The following is a 15,113-nucleotide window of genomic DNA, read 5'->3' as shown; positions in this document are numbered from 1 at the left end:
CGCGAGCCAATTGACGCAAGCGCTCCCGTCCTCGTCGCGCACGTGGTTTTGTCGAGACGACCGACGTCGTCACCTTTTCCTCAAAGGACGTTTCCGTTTTCTATTTTCTTTTCTTTGCTTTTTTCTTCTTTTTTTCAAAAGTATTTCTGCCACTATTTCTTATTGGTAAATTTTTTTTCACCTCGTTCTTCTAGGTTTACTTCTCTTTGCTTGACAAACAATTCGTTGTGTCAAGTTTTTACTGTATTTTATGCACGTTTTTCTTTACGAGGAATTAATTATTATGGAAATCGTATATCCTTTGTAACGCAGCTGAATTATCTGATTTATCGCGAAAATGCGAGTATATATATATATATATATATAGGATTATGTGTTGTTTATTCTAAATCATAGCGTTATGTTTTTAATTCTGATATTATTCTAGAACAACTGCCGTGTGCATAAATTTTTGTTATTCCGATACCGGTGAATGAGAATTAATTTTTCGTGTTATTCGGGAAAACAATCGTTGCGCAAGTTTCGAATACGTGCAGTAATAGTACATAGGAACCCATCGTAAATTCCGTGAGTAAAATCGTTTTAAATCACGGCTGCAGTTATGCGTAAAGTAGATGATGAGGTAGAAAAAAGTAAGAGAAGATTATAGCTATAAATACACACAATTATCGGCGAGGAAAGAATCGCCGGAAGTTTTGTATATCTAATATATGTGATATCTGTTAGGGATGAAGAAAATTTGCTGAATATCGTGTGCATCGCGAGTTCGAATTATTCTGCAATCGTTCATTCACACCTTGGACGTAAGAGAACGTAGTTTAGGATGACTGAGAAAAATCGTATCTCCTATGCAGACAGAAACCTCTGTGTATAAGCGAGTTTCCCTAGAGAAAAAGACTCGGGGATTGAAGGTTTTTAGAGAGTGCCATATATCTCAAGTTTGGCGCGAGCTGCGCGTTAAAAACCCAAAACAATATAGCAATAAAATTCTATAGACAGTGCAGAAGAAGAAGAAGAGGAAGAAGAAGAAGCAGTGAATATATAAGAAAAGGAAAATAAAAAAGAAAAGGGAAAAAGACAAACGCTTAAGCTCGAGGTGCTTCATCCACACTGTACACACACATACGCACGTGTGTATGTGTATATTCGTTGAAAGTTTTAATAACTTGACACCTCTCGAACAATCCCACAATAGCAATAACGTGACCACCACACCTCTTCAGCCGCTGCAGCAGAGGCAGGCTTACGAACCTAGATTATACGTCTATACGTTCAGACGCACAGACACACACAAACACACCATAGACGTATACAGATGTTAGCATGTGGCTACGGTTCTATAATATTACTTAAAGACGCCTTTTGTGACGTTTCTGAGGACGAAGGATGAGGAGAAGAAGAAGAGGGTTTCTTTCTTCCAGGTAGTAGAATACAGCCGGACGAATCAGTCGGTCAGGTTCGTTCCTTTGGTTAGTTCAGGTGTTGAGAGGGTGGTTAAACTTACGGGGAAACCAGTCGTCGTTGACGAAATTTTCGAGTCATGAACCAAAATGATGAAGCTTCGGAATCGCGAACGCTGAATCGTTTCGATTATTCATCTGTTCGCGCCTCAATATTATTGTAAGTAACCTATTTTTACACTGTGATTTTGGAGATTCGATCCAGTCATTTGAATGTTGTAAAAAATATCTAGACAATTTTGGAGCTCGATTTTTGCATATATAATATCAGCGGCGTCGGAAGGTAGAAGAATATCTTTTGCAAGGGGTAAAAAAATTTTAGAGTACCTGGCTATGCCATCCTTTCCTTCTCCTCTACAGCTGGCTCTTGAAGAGAAAAATCCATCGAGGAGGAGGAGGATGAGGAGGAAGATGATGGAAAGGAATAAGAGAATGTCCCGCTGTGATTTTCACGACGGCGACTTAAATGTGTACATATATATATTATATATGTATATATATATATATGGTGACGAATTTGTATGCGTAATAAACGTGTGTATGTATCAGAGACTCTCATAGTCGGCTACGTAACACTGGCTTCTTATAGACTGACACTCTCTTCTTCTCTTCCTTCCCCTGCACTTCTTTTCCCCGCAACAATTTATTACTTTACGACTTCGAAAGACTAACGAAAACAACGGTTTTCACGCCATTTCCCAGCCGGTTCTTTCCTTCGTCCTTTATTCTTTGCCTCTTTACGACACCCGCTGTGCTCTTTTTCTTAGAGAAAACACAAAAAAAAAAAAAAAAAAAAAAATGGACGAAGAAAAGTATAGTCGTGTATCGACTCGTCTCTCGGTCGCTTCACTTGCAATTTTGGCAATCGATTTCTTCAGAGGTTTCAGTCTTGTACCATAGGTATATGTGTTTTAGATGAAAAAATAAGCACTGCGTAACCAGTTTCCATTTAAGCTTTATTCTCTTCGTTTTGCGCGAATTTGAAGTTATTCTTAGCAAAGTGCAATTGATAGGACTATCAATTCTACATGTAACTTTAATTGCGCAGAAGTGGTTTTTATTTTCTTTGCTCCGGTGGGAAGGCCTCAATTAGCAGGTGTAATTAATTACTCGAATGCGCGGGACGAATGTCCGACAGGTATTATTACCATTCATTTATCATTCGTCAGTTTCTTTTTTCATCATTGATCCCGCTATACTGATATAATCACGACCTCCGAGGTCAGTCCTGTAAAACTGGATGCACAGTGGTCATTTCTTCGTATACCAAAGCAGGCTGACCAACACTGTTCATCTGATCTAGGTTACATGCTGCGTGACGTCAAAGCTCGCAGGTGTCTCGAGGCTTCGACGATGGGTTGATAGAAAAGTTAATGGCGGTTTCATTGGATTTCATAGGGTATAAAGTATAGATTAAATACATGATGTTATTACTTAACAAAAACTAATCGTTGAGACATCGACGTCGTGTCCACTCATGAGGAAGTGGGAATTGACAATCTGCTGAGCAGCTTGTAGTTACGATTTACGTTCTATCTTGCAAATAATTTTTGGCCGTTTCCTTGCCGATATCTACCGTAGAGAGTCTGTACGTCCTTGTCCCCAGGCGAAAATTTTTGTGTGCCGTTTTGTGTCGTCGAATTACCAGCAAGGTTCTGGTGCCTTTGCTAGAATCATCGCAGCTCAATCATCTGTCATCTCGAGAAGTAAAATAAGGAAGATGGTCACCTACGCGAATGTGGGATTTCCTCGAATTGTTACAGGGTGTAATTAACAATATATTATATGTCGTGATTAATTAACGAAAAAAATATAGAAAATTATCGCGTACATTGTAAAAGAGATAGCAAGTTTTAAAATTGAAAGAGATCTGTCTACACACGTATATAAAAACTGCGAATTGCTTTATCGTATAAAGTTTTGGTATGAATCGAAGGAATTTAGGTGATCATTTCGAATCGAGCATACCTATATATCGGAAACGTATATGTAGGTATACGTGTACGCAGCGTGTATGTAAGCATGTATGTATGCACGCATGTATGTACATATGTATGTATCCATGCGTCGTACCAAATAGGCAGTTGGTAATTAAACGGAGCAGAGTGTATAATAAAGGCAATATCGCAAGCCTGGGTATAGTGCCGAATTAAAATGTAAATATTTGATTAAAGTTAATCCTGCAGGCTGGCAGGCAGGTGGATGTACCGCGGTACGTCGCTCGCGAGGTGCGAGGGGTGCAGCAGGCAGCACAGAGTGCGCCGCCGGGGGTGGCGGTGACCCTAAGGGGCGGTTTTTATTGCTACTTTTTACTATAGCCATGTAGACCTACCCAACCTAACCTCTGTCCCTTCCCTTTCCTTCCCTTCCCTTGCCAGTTCCCCTCAGTCTCCGTCCCTCTTTCTCTTCGAGGAGAGAGAGTGAGAGAGCGAAACGGGGAGAATTTAGGCGGCAAGAGTAGAGAAGAGAAGGGCGAAGGGGGTTTCGGGGGGAGGAGAGAGAGGGTTGATTAAAACTAACATTGTGCCAAGAATTACCCCGTGAGATTGAAAATTAAATTAATATACAAAACCCGGTATCCACCCGAGCGGCTAATTAGCTATATAATATTAATTAAAAGTTAAGTACCGCTTTGTTTTCAACTGCAACTTTAATACCCGAATCCTCCCCTTTTCCCTCCTCTTACGTACAAGGTGTACGCCTGAGCGGTATACGCGTATTACCTACCCTCCACCGTCTCTCTGTACTTGTATCGCGTGAAATGAATATTGTATAGGTGGGTATATATCACGCAAAGACGTTATACATACACGTATAGGTGGGTAGGTGGCGGAGATTGACGTAATATGTAACTTATGTACCACTCATCCGTCGTGCCTAGTTTATACGAACGCTCTTTACCTTCGTCGTTTTTACATTTATACTAAGCTTCGTACTTTATACCTACATGGACGTGTACCTACCGTATATGTAAAGTTATTCGAAACTTTATCGTCGTATAATATAAATGCGGCAACGTTTTGTAAAAATCTTAACGAGGAATGATTCTTTGTTGTCGATGATTATACGTATATTTCGGTATCATGTGTTGACGAAGGCAATGCGTTTACAGTAGTAAACCGTAAGATGGTAAAAGATACGGAAAAGGAAATCAGAACTTTTGCCCCACCCGAAAGACAAAAAAAAAAAAAAAAAAACGAAATAAAAAGAAATACATCGACAAATAAGAATAGAAAGGAAAACATGAAAAAGAAAAGTGGAAAACGAGCAAGGAAGAATTTATTAAGTTTAAATTACACCTTGGAGTATAATTTTGTTAAAAGTTCTTTTATTATTATACTTGGCTTGTTCGCTTCGCTCGTTTTCCTTGACTTTTTATTATACTTGTGCAGGATATTACCACTATACGTGGGTACTATTATGAGCGTCGTCTCTGCAGGTCAGCTGTATCGTTTTGCCTCGTGTTTTGCACGCGGGAAAAGAATTTATAATGTATATTCCATGATTTTGCTGAAACCCCTTTGAATTCTTTCCTTTATGTACACAGCTTGAAATCGACAAATGCTTATTTTACTATTTGTAAATACACTATTTCAATTCCGTTCAAATTATACGTGAAATTCCATATTTTTTCTTGAAAATGTGGTTATGCCTGAAAAATTGGGCATATTTTTATTAGCGATGTGTCTGATTAGACGAAAAGAAAGGCGAGACAAACAAAAAAAAATAAATAAAAATACCTGCGAAAAGGAAAAAGGAAACGTCTCGAAACGAAAGTTGCAGTGCTGAATAAAACAGTAACTTTACGTTTAGTACAGTTTTTCGATTACGTTGAAATCGTGACGCGCAAAGTTCCCCCCCCTCCCCTCCTCCTTCTTCTTTTCCTCTTGCCTACCATCGCTAAAAAGTTCTTTCGAACTGTTAAAGTTTCTCCCTATAATACACGGCAGGGACTCTGATGGAATTTAAGAAACGTATCGTCTCCGCTTTTCGAATTATATCGGTGCTCCGTAGCCATACACAGAACATGGCTAATACGTTATTACTATGTACCTGAAATGCAAATGGAGAAGCAAACCTGCCTTATATAGATATTATACCGTGTCTGATTTGTGCCGCTAATAAATATATATATGTATATAATAAGGTATGTGGTTCGTGTACCAATAAAGCAGAATAATTAATTAGCCAATCATTTTCAGACCGGTGTTGGGTATTAGGTATGCACGCGTATTTCAGGGCAAATACGAAATCCTGCTCCTATCCGAGGCAATCTATACCTATGTATACATAAACCTGGCTGCCGCCGACGGCATCGAGAATAAGCCGAACGGGCGACGCGTCCCGACGCAAGATGGACGGTCTCTAATATTATGCGGTCTTCAAATCAATTCAAATGGGTTCCCCTTTGCATTGCGCTGTTAGCTTTGGGCCTCATCACTGTACGATTACATGTCCATATTTCTTTTCACCGTTACTTCGTATACTCACCATGTGTAGGTGTACAGATATTCTCGATCTTTCATTTCACTATTGTGTACGGCTGCACTCTGCTGCAGGGAACTTGATTCGCCATTTGTAAATCAGTTTTGAGAAATTTTAGGACTGTTGGGGTCTCATTTTTTAATTGTCAGGGTTTCGAGCTTCTCAAGCATAGAATTATCATCGATCTCGTATGACCAATGACTCATGAGTTAGTTGCAGTTGATATTCTTGATAATGTTTAACCCAAATCTCTGGGAAAACACAACCTGTTTAGAAATAATATTGTGAGAAAAAAAAATGACATCAGAATTCCCTCGACTGAAGAATCATAGTCGCCAAAATTGTAATCAGGCCTCGAACGATGAGCTTTGAGTGTTGAAACGAGCGTGTGAGACTCTCTCTCTCTGACGATAAATGTCGGATTGTTCGCATTTGCTTCTCGTTTATCAGAAAATCATTCCCCTTCTCATAAAGGATCTCTGAACACCTACATCGAGAGATTTTCTCGTTCCATCGGCTGCGTTGTTGCATCAAGTTTGAGATCCTGCGATGCGTATGTGCGGCTATTATCCTGGCTAGTCGCGGCTCTCGCCTCGCGGTGCATTAGCTTGCATACATGCATGACTATTATCCTCTCACTCTAGAGGTGTGTTGGTGTATAGTGGGGTGCGAGGTACAAGGTAGTCCATTAGCGTTAATATTATAAACGTTTCCCAGCCCCGGTGCAGAGCGCCAGCAGGCCGTCATCCTTCACCAACTCTCACTGTACCTACCTACCTACCTACTGCCGCGAATTCTCTACCTTAAGTATCGGAACCTCGTTCCGTATTATGCCGGGTCTTGTGTATGTGTGTTGCAGGTCCTGCAGATTCAAGATTTTATAATAATTTATAAAAAAGAAAGTTTTTATACAACATTTTTTATAGTTACAGTTTGTTGCGATTAGATATTTTCATCCCCTTTTCTACGGGCACACCCTTGCCTGTCCTACGAAGTTTGGAACTGATTTCGTTAGTCTTTTATGTTCACCCTTTGGCTTCTTTTTCAATCCCTCTGTGCGTCCGTGTGTCAAGATCAGCGTACAAGTGTGTATACGTCGTCATGTATAACGTCACGACCAATCGATTCAGTCAGTCGCCATATTGAATTCTTTAGCGTTGCCTGCTGCAACGATTCGACGTTGCTGTGTTGTGGGAGGCGTAGGTATAAGGAATTCGAGAATCGGTTGAATAGAGAAAGTAGAACTACTACTGGTATGCGCCTTTTACTGCCAATATCATCAATTTTTATTACATCCATTTTAATATACCCACCTATCTACCTAATACGTGTATATATAATATATATGCCTATATAATATGTATGCTTGTCGCTTTACGACGTGTGTAAAAAAACCCATAAAATTAAGTGAGAAAATTTAAATAGGAAATCGAAGATTGAAAACATTAAACTCGTTTGGCTCTCAATCCTAGTTTTCGATATTTACCTGATTCCTTGTTTTTCATCCGTAATTGTGCGGCTTCAATTTCGAGGGTCGATAACAGGAAGCATTGAATAAATAAAAAATGACAGAGCGCGTGGTCTGCCGTAATCACAATGTGGATACTGATTATTGCGTATGAGATTCTATTTGTTGCCTCGAGTTGCGAACCACTGACATCTATTCAGATTCCTCAGTCGTTTGGTGGCTGGTTAACTATTTATACTACATCTTTGGTTTTTAATTAGCCAGCCTCTCTCTTATACTCAAGAGTATTTCCTTGTAGCTGCTCTCCTATATACTGGTATCTAATGAACGTTAAAGAGAAGAAATATGAACGTAAAGAGGATATAAAAAAATTAATAGTAATAATAAAAATAAAAACAAAGAAAAAAAAAGAAACACGCGCAAATAAACGGAGTAGGTAGGTATATAGAAGAAAATGAAAAGGATAAAAAATGAGAAGCGTGCGCAGAATCTCATTATTCACGGACTGAAGATAACAATTAATCAATCGATGTAGCGTGTACATGATGATAAAATACCTTCGAGACACACACTTGAACGCGTAGAATGAAACTGGAGGAAAATCTGCAGCTGCCACATGAAAGCAACCGATTCTATGGCCCCGTTAATACCCGGAGGCGCGTAGAGAGGTATAAGGTACTATTTAGTTGCGAAGTAAGATAATTTTCGAAAGCGACCCTCGGGGGCGCAGCAAACAATTTGTCGTAAATCTTGCGACGAACGGGAGAAGCAGCAGCGGCTCCAGGAGCAGAAACGAGCAGGGCGCGAGCTCGTCGACTGGACCGATTATCTACGGCTCTAAACGAACACGAACCTCGGCATTGTTCTGCCGGTTAAAGTTGTTCCACACCGACTCTCTAACCTCTTCGTATCGTAAAAAAACTTGTCCTATATCCCCCAGCAGTCCGAAGGCTTTGGCACCACCGAGTACACCCGCAACCGCTGCTGCCAACAGCTCGTTTCGGATATTCACAATGTTGCTAATTGACCGAGGTTCATTTCATGCGTTTGCAGTTAGTGATCCGTACGAATGTCTTCGTTATTTCATATTAATGTAATATCAATGCAAGCGTAACGGTTACTGACACTTTTATACCCAATTATTGATCATTTTATTTTACAGAATTATAAATTGACGGCATGTATTGTGAATTTCTTAATGACTTTTATCTTTTGGTAATTTTGGAACTAAGGATCAAACAGATAGTATGAAAAAAAGTCAATAACTAGTACACTAATCTTGTTCAGTCTGGGAAAATGTTAAATTTTTTAGAGAAGTTTCGAAGTTTAGGTTAATAAAAATAAGACAATGTTTATCAAGACGCTTCGATTCAAAGTATTTCTGTTGTAGCGAGTTTTACCTTCTACATTTGTGTACCAGAATTTTCTAATTTTAAAGTCCGAGTTTTGCAGGGAAATAAAATGATCAATTTTGGATAGTCGTGTACAGTTTCGTGTGAAACCGCTCCTTTTCTCACTTGCTTTTAAAAATAACGCGACAAGCTGTAATATCGCATGTTTCTCTGTAATAAAATTCTAGAAATACAGGCATATTATTTATAAATATATAAAGTTTGAGGCAGAACGGGGAGCCGTGGGACGACATTTAGGTCGTCGCGAGGCGATTTAATTGGATAAGGTTGCGCTTATTTCGAAATCTGGAAATACCGGTATAGCACGTGGCCATTTACGACTCCTTTCTTTACAGTCTTCGCCTCTCCGAACACATGCGGCTAAGTCCCTCCAGATTCCTGCAGCGCAAGCGCAATCCAGGGTCAGCCTTACCCGGTTTAGATGATAACATACTTAAATGCCAGCCATGTGTGTCAATATTTTTAATTGCATTTGAAATTCTTTCACACATAATAATTTCACCTTTTTTAAATTGAACTAATGCAGTTTTTAATTTATAACAGAACCACTCGAACGTGGGAGAATATTTATCTAATATCTTAAATTGACAAAAATACGTCACCAACTTGTCTCGAGAGTAGTCAGGAGAGTGAATGAAACTGCATCTCTTCTCTAGCATAACGCAACGAGACTTAAACGTATACCGGTCGTCGGTATGAGTGTCCGCGTTACGTCGTGCCTTGACCCCGGTTTCCCGGTGGGGGTGGGGGGTGCAAAAGTAATTCTCTTGTTGGATATTTTGTATGTGTGCGATGTATCTGCGTTGTTGGTAAGCGAACAGGCTTTACCAACGAGCGTTTTAAGCTACTGGCACACGCATGCATGTAGTTTAACCGGCCGGGATAATAACGAACAGCTATGTTTAATATGCCGGAGCTTTCTGATATCCGGTACCGTGGGGAACCACGGCGATGGTTAAACCCGTTGCACTGACGAGGATGGTGGTGGACGACGAGGAGGAGGAGGAGGAGGAGGTGGAAGAAGGCGGTACACACGAGTGATATTGTTAATCTGAAAACCGCGTCCTTATAAGAATCCACTTAATGAAATTTCCGTTGAAGCGAAGCCAACGCGAGAACGCGATTGGCTTCTATCCTAGCAACTAGCTTCCGGGTCCGTTTCCTGGTTCTATGCAGAGGAACGCCATATCCACCGCCGCGCGGTATTGTGGAGCAATTAATAATGTCATATTGCCTCCCCCCTTCCTCCCACTGCCCCCTCCGGCAACCCCCGCCGTTGGTCGCGTTGCTAGGTAGTGGACGAGTTAGCGAGTGTGTGTTCTGTCTGCGCACGCAGTATTCAACAGTTTCACTTGTGTTACACTACACACCCCTGCGAATAAACAATCGTCGCGTATGTACATCATCTCCCGATGGCTAGGTACTCGAATTATACGTGTTGCGGCATTCTCAGGGATCCTCCGTCATGCCGGTTATTGTACACGTACGTGTACCAACGTACAATCCATACAACTGTTGCACAATGAGACGATCCTGTGCACTAGTTGAAATTAATTAATTTTCTCGACTTCTCGTGCGTCCGGGGGTTGGTTGTATTTTCGATTACCCTTAATAGCGGTATAGTTTTATCTAATGTGAAGGAGTCTAGGAAATTTGATTAGAATACGGTTCGGGGTTTTAGTTTTGGTGGGAAATCGTAAATCCTAGAGAGTGCAGAAGTAAAGGAGAAACGATTTTACTTCTTCCTGTAGGTAGTTTCTACAGCGTCTAATTAATTGTAAGAAAACTGAACATCTAATGGCTTTTATTTGTGTATAACCCTGCTATAAATTATAAGCAAACATTATAACATCGAAGAACTTTAAAGTTAATTTTTTTCAAAGTCATTGCCATCTGACTATGTGCTCCATTGACAATGAGTTGGCGAGTCTAACGGGTACGCCGAAAGCTTGGGTATCAATGAGTTTGATCAACCAAGATAATTGATAAATACTGCCAGACTATTTGTATGTAAGAAATAATTGCAAAGATTAAAAACCGCCGAGATTTTGTAGAATATTGTACAATTTTTGTACAGCAAGTTATGATCTGCTGTACTGAAGTTGACGAAGAAAAAATCTGAGTGAAGTAAGAAATAAAGTTCGACAATCTCGGTAGGGATAAGAGTCATTCCGTACAGCTGTTGCGGTTTAATGCGGTTTAACCACATTCATTTATCCAGCTACATATCGCGTGTTCCGGTATTCATCCATATTTATTGGACATGACCGTGTGAGGATTACTATTCTCATTTCGATATACGTACTGAATTCTAGTCTGTCCGTGTCTTCTTCGCCTTATTACCCTTTTTCCTTTCACCCCATGCCTATGCCCATGCCCATGTCATCCGTACCTTTTCAGGAGATGAGCTGAATAGAAAGAGTGCGCAGCTCTGGCGGCGCGTCAGCGTTCGACAACATTGTCCGCGAGTTTGCATTTCGCGGTGAAGGTATTATAGTAGACCTGGTAGAGTCGGTTGAGAATGCCGGAGCGGTTCGCAGAGGCTCGACTCGCGTAGAGTTCACGTTCGCCAACAGCTGAGAAGGGTGAATTTGTTAAATTCCACTGCCGCCAGGCGCCGGATCCCCTGTACGAGTATATGTAGGTCCGGTCCTAAGGACGCAGGGAAAATAGCGAAACACCGTCTCATCTCCGCAGCTTCACCTTCTCTCTTCTTCTCTTCTTCTCTTCTTCTCTTCTTCTCTTCCTCCCCCGCTTGCTTGCTTTGCTTGGCTGCTCCTTCGCGGCTAAGCACAGAGGTGGGCCTCCTGTTGGACTCGACCCCGGGACGGCACTTTGTTTAATTAAAGCCATAAATCAATGTCAATTAGAACGGCCACAAAACTGCCGCGTAATTAATTATAATTAACGATTAATAATAAATAATTAGCCGGAGATTCCTGCGAGTCATTCGTTCGAACGCGCGGAGTTATGCCGCCATCGAGAGAAGAGTCGAGTGCAGCCGTTGTTACTATATATGTATGTATACGATACTATGCTGCGTCGATGCTCTATAGCTATCCCGGACTAGATGAATTACAGTCCCGTTGTTGTCCGTGCCTACTACTCCGATACTCTGTACTTTCAGTATTATTTTTCGACCGATGTGTAGCGAGTGTCGCGCATTGTTTTTAGTTTTTTTCTCTTCGTTTTTTTATTCTTCATTTTTTTTCCCAAACAGTTTGTTAGCCCGGATCTTTCTTCCCTGTATAACTTCCTCGAGGGTGGGAGGGAGGGGGGAAAAAATCTCATTTTTTCATTATATTATACAACGAATGAACGCAGCGAGGCTCGTAAATCAGTTGCTTAATGAATTCAACGTCGCGGCGCCCCGACGTCTCTTGCGATCCTCGTTCAGACTGGGAAGCGGGGGTTTTCCCGTCCCTTTCCTTTCCTTCCCTTCCCTTTTCTCCCCCTTCTCTTTTTCCTACCCTTCGCCTTCGCCCCCTCGCCACCTTCGCTCCTCCGAGAAGATTATACACGTCCCGGAGTCTTTGCGCTGCGTTTATCTTTACGGCTTTAGAGATACACTTTTACTCCTTTTATCTATCTTCGCGTAACCCCGTTGCCTTCTTCTTCTTCTTCTACTTCTTCTACTTCTTCTTCGCGGGGTTACGGGCGAGCTGGAGGCATCAAGTGGAAGTCGAAACCCACGCCCCCGCAAAAGCGTGTTATAAAACTTGAATACTCATTTTTGGTAAACATTCATACTTATACATACTGTAGTTTTTATACTGTGGAATTAAAAACTCTGGTGCATGACCAAGTACCAAATTTTCTGGCGTCTTTGACACTCGGACATTGCAGGTTTCGACGGGAGGGCGATCGTTCAATTTCTCGATTCGTGCTCCCTCTTATATTCTTCCGCTTCTCGCCTCCGGCCCATCGTCTTCTTTCTCTTTCTTTCTCTCCATATCGATTTTCTTCCTCACTCTTTCTCTCCATCGAGCGTGCACTGCACGAGGCGAGGCAAAAGGGTTCTTGAGATCCGCCATAGAAACCGGTCGGTCAAGTTAGTGTTGTACCTATCCCTACTCCCGTGACCACCTGCTCTTCCACGGTGCGTCATCTCGATCCTTGATCTTCGTCCCCTTAGCCACGTTGCAACCATCTGTATCAAGGAATGATTGGGAAAGATTCTTCCAAAATACTTTCGTCGTTTTACTAGATAGATGCTATATACGAGTAACCTCATCTTGACCTATGCGTTCAAGGTTAGGTCCGTGCGTGCCCGGAAAGCTTACACCCAATTAACCTGTATATCATGTAACTTTGAGAAATGGGAACTCGTCGTTTTTATTCCTCCGTAAAAATGTAGACGATTAAATGGCGGTGATGGAAAGAGGGGGTGGAAACGAGAGATTCTTTAATTTCACATAGCTTACATGCTATGATTTGGTTTTCTTGGTAAGAGTTGCGATGCAAGCGATAAAATGGACTCTGGGTGAATGTACGTATAAATTCTACGTCCCACCATATATTCGCTTCTTTGCTGTATCGCGTTCATTCCAACTTTAGCGTCATCCTGCAGCTCTGTGTCAAGGCGATTTGTCATACAGTCGTTCATGACAATGTGGTTAAGTCGGGTTTCGCAACGTCGAGTGCCCGCCCGTCTCTCTCCCTGAGGGAACGGAAAAGTTCAAGGGCAGTATGAATTCTCAGGATCTTTCTGTTCTGCGTCATATAGTATTAGGCCAAGTTTTTGACGATGATGCATCTGTGCCGAAAGCCAAAAAACCAGACGAATTGTAGTCAAATAAGAATCGGTCATAGTATAAGAGAAATGTTGATAAACTTTCGTCCGTATTGGTCAGGTAAAATTTATTGTCAACTATTGGGAAGAGGAATCTTATCACCATTTTAAAAAATAATACACGTATTCAAACTCAAAGACGATGACGATGATTTTTGTACCACGCATTGTACATACACCGATCATCGAATGATGAGAATTTTTTACGTCTAATGCCAATTGTCGCAGAGGTTAATAGTCAGTCACGGGGTGATGTATTTATATAATATAACATATATCTAGTTCGACAACAATCAGTTTCCCCTCAGAGTAGATTGTCGGGGCTTGAGAGCAGCAGGAGGAGGAGGAGGATGAGGAGGAGGAAGAAGCTGCGAGGCACTAGGCAGAGCAGGCGAGGGGGAGGGCCGAGGGGGTGGGGGAGAGGAGGAGGAGGAGGAGTGGTAGAGTTTCGAGAGTGGCAGAGAGATGAGACGAAGGGAATCGAATGGAACGCGTGAAATGGACAAGTCTTGTTGAGGGCTGAAAGGGGGCGAGAGCTGGCAGAGTGAGAGGGTAAATCTTAAATAAAGTGATATGGAGTGCTTTCGTAAGGTAGCTCGCTCCGCGTATTCACCGACGGTTGCTCTTCCGTCGAGTAGCTCTGTATGGCCTATAGCTGGGTACTCTTTACACGAGATTGCTGTTGCGGCTCCGCAGCCGTATTACATCCGCATCCGTGTGACGCGGCTTACAACGCTACACCTAACACTTCTAACCAAGCCGTGGGTTGTGCTAGGTCAGGTTAGATAAACCTGGCTCGATTCTCCTGGACTTGACGGAGGCCAAATTGAGTCAAACATCGGATCTGTCATGCGGTTATCCGACTTGTACAGACTTGAGAGAAGATGGTGATTGTGACTGTAATTAATAAATTAGTTTGGTGATAATTTTGTCATTTTTGTCGTGGATCAAGTTTAGACATATAGTATATTCTTCTAGCTTTCGTGTGAAATTCACAGCTTGCGATGCTTCGAAATGTATCTGCGTGTCCAACGATGGTGCTACATTCGAAAAATGAGTATGAAGTATGACACAAGGGTGCACAATATTAAATACCCTTTACGCTAAGTACCCGGAAAACGCATTTTCCATCAGTCAACGGAGTCGTCGGAAAAAAAAGTGAGGAATAAGTGGCGGGAGATTGAAGGGTTGCGAAGAGAGAATAGAACGTGGAATATATGCGGTATACAAGAGTTTACATCGCGGTAGGTGGCTACAAGACCACCGCGACAAACGAGACTGGAGAACTTATTGATTTGGTCGGCCACCCGTAGGTGATATAAGCGTCGTCCTCGTCCCATATTCAGAGAAAATTCGCAACAGCGAACCAACCCCGGCGGTGTAGTAGTCCTCCTCTCCCCATTTTCGGAGTGCAGTGGTCCATAGCTGAGTGCTTTATGGCTGTCTCTCTCCACTTTGTATCCCTGTCTAGGGTGCCAGAGTAAAAGGGAGAAAGA

The 15,113-nt window shown here is 41.8% G+C and overlaps 1 protein-coding gene across 3 annotated transcripts in view; it reads left to right on the top strand.

Moving 5' to 3' along the window:
* Positions 1 to 15,113, top strand: part of LOC124405228 (LIM/homeobox protein Lhx9-like) — a 108,026-nt gene that overhangs the window by 42,863 nt on the left and 50,050 nt on the right. The gene's annotated exons all lie outside the window — the stretch shown is intronic.

This window comes from Diprion similis, chromosome 4 (genome assembly GCF_021155765.1).
Source record: "Diprion similis isolate iyDipSimi1 chromosome 4, iyDipSimi1.1, whole genome shotgun sequence".
Classification (NCBI taxonomy): domain Eukaryota; kingdom Metazoa; phylum Arthropoda; class Insecta; order Hymenoptera; family Diprionidae; genus Diprion; species Diprion similis.
Note: the sequence above shows the minus strand (reverse complement) of the source record. Positions and strands in the feature narration are given on the sequence as shown.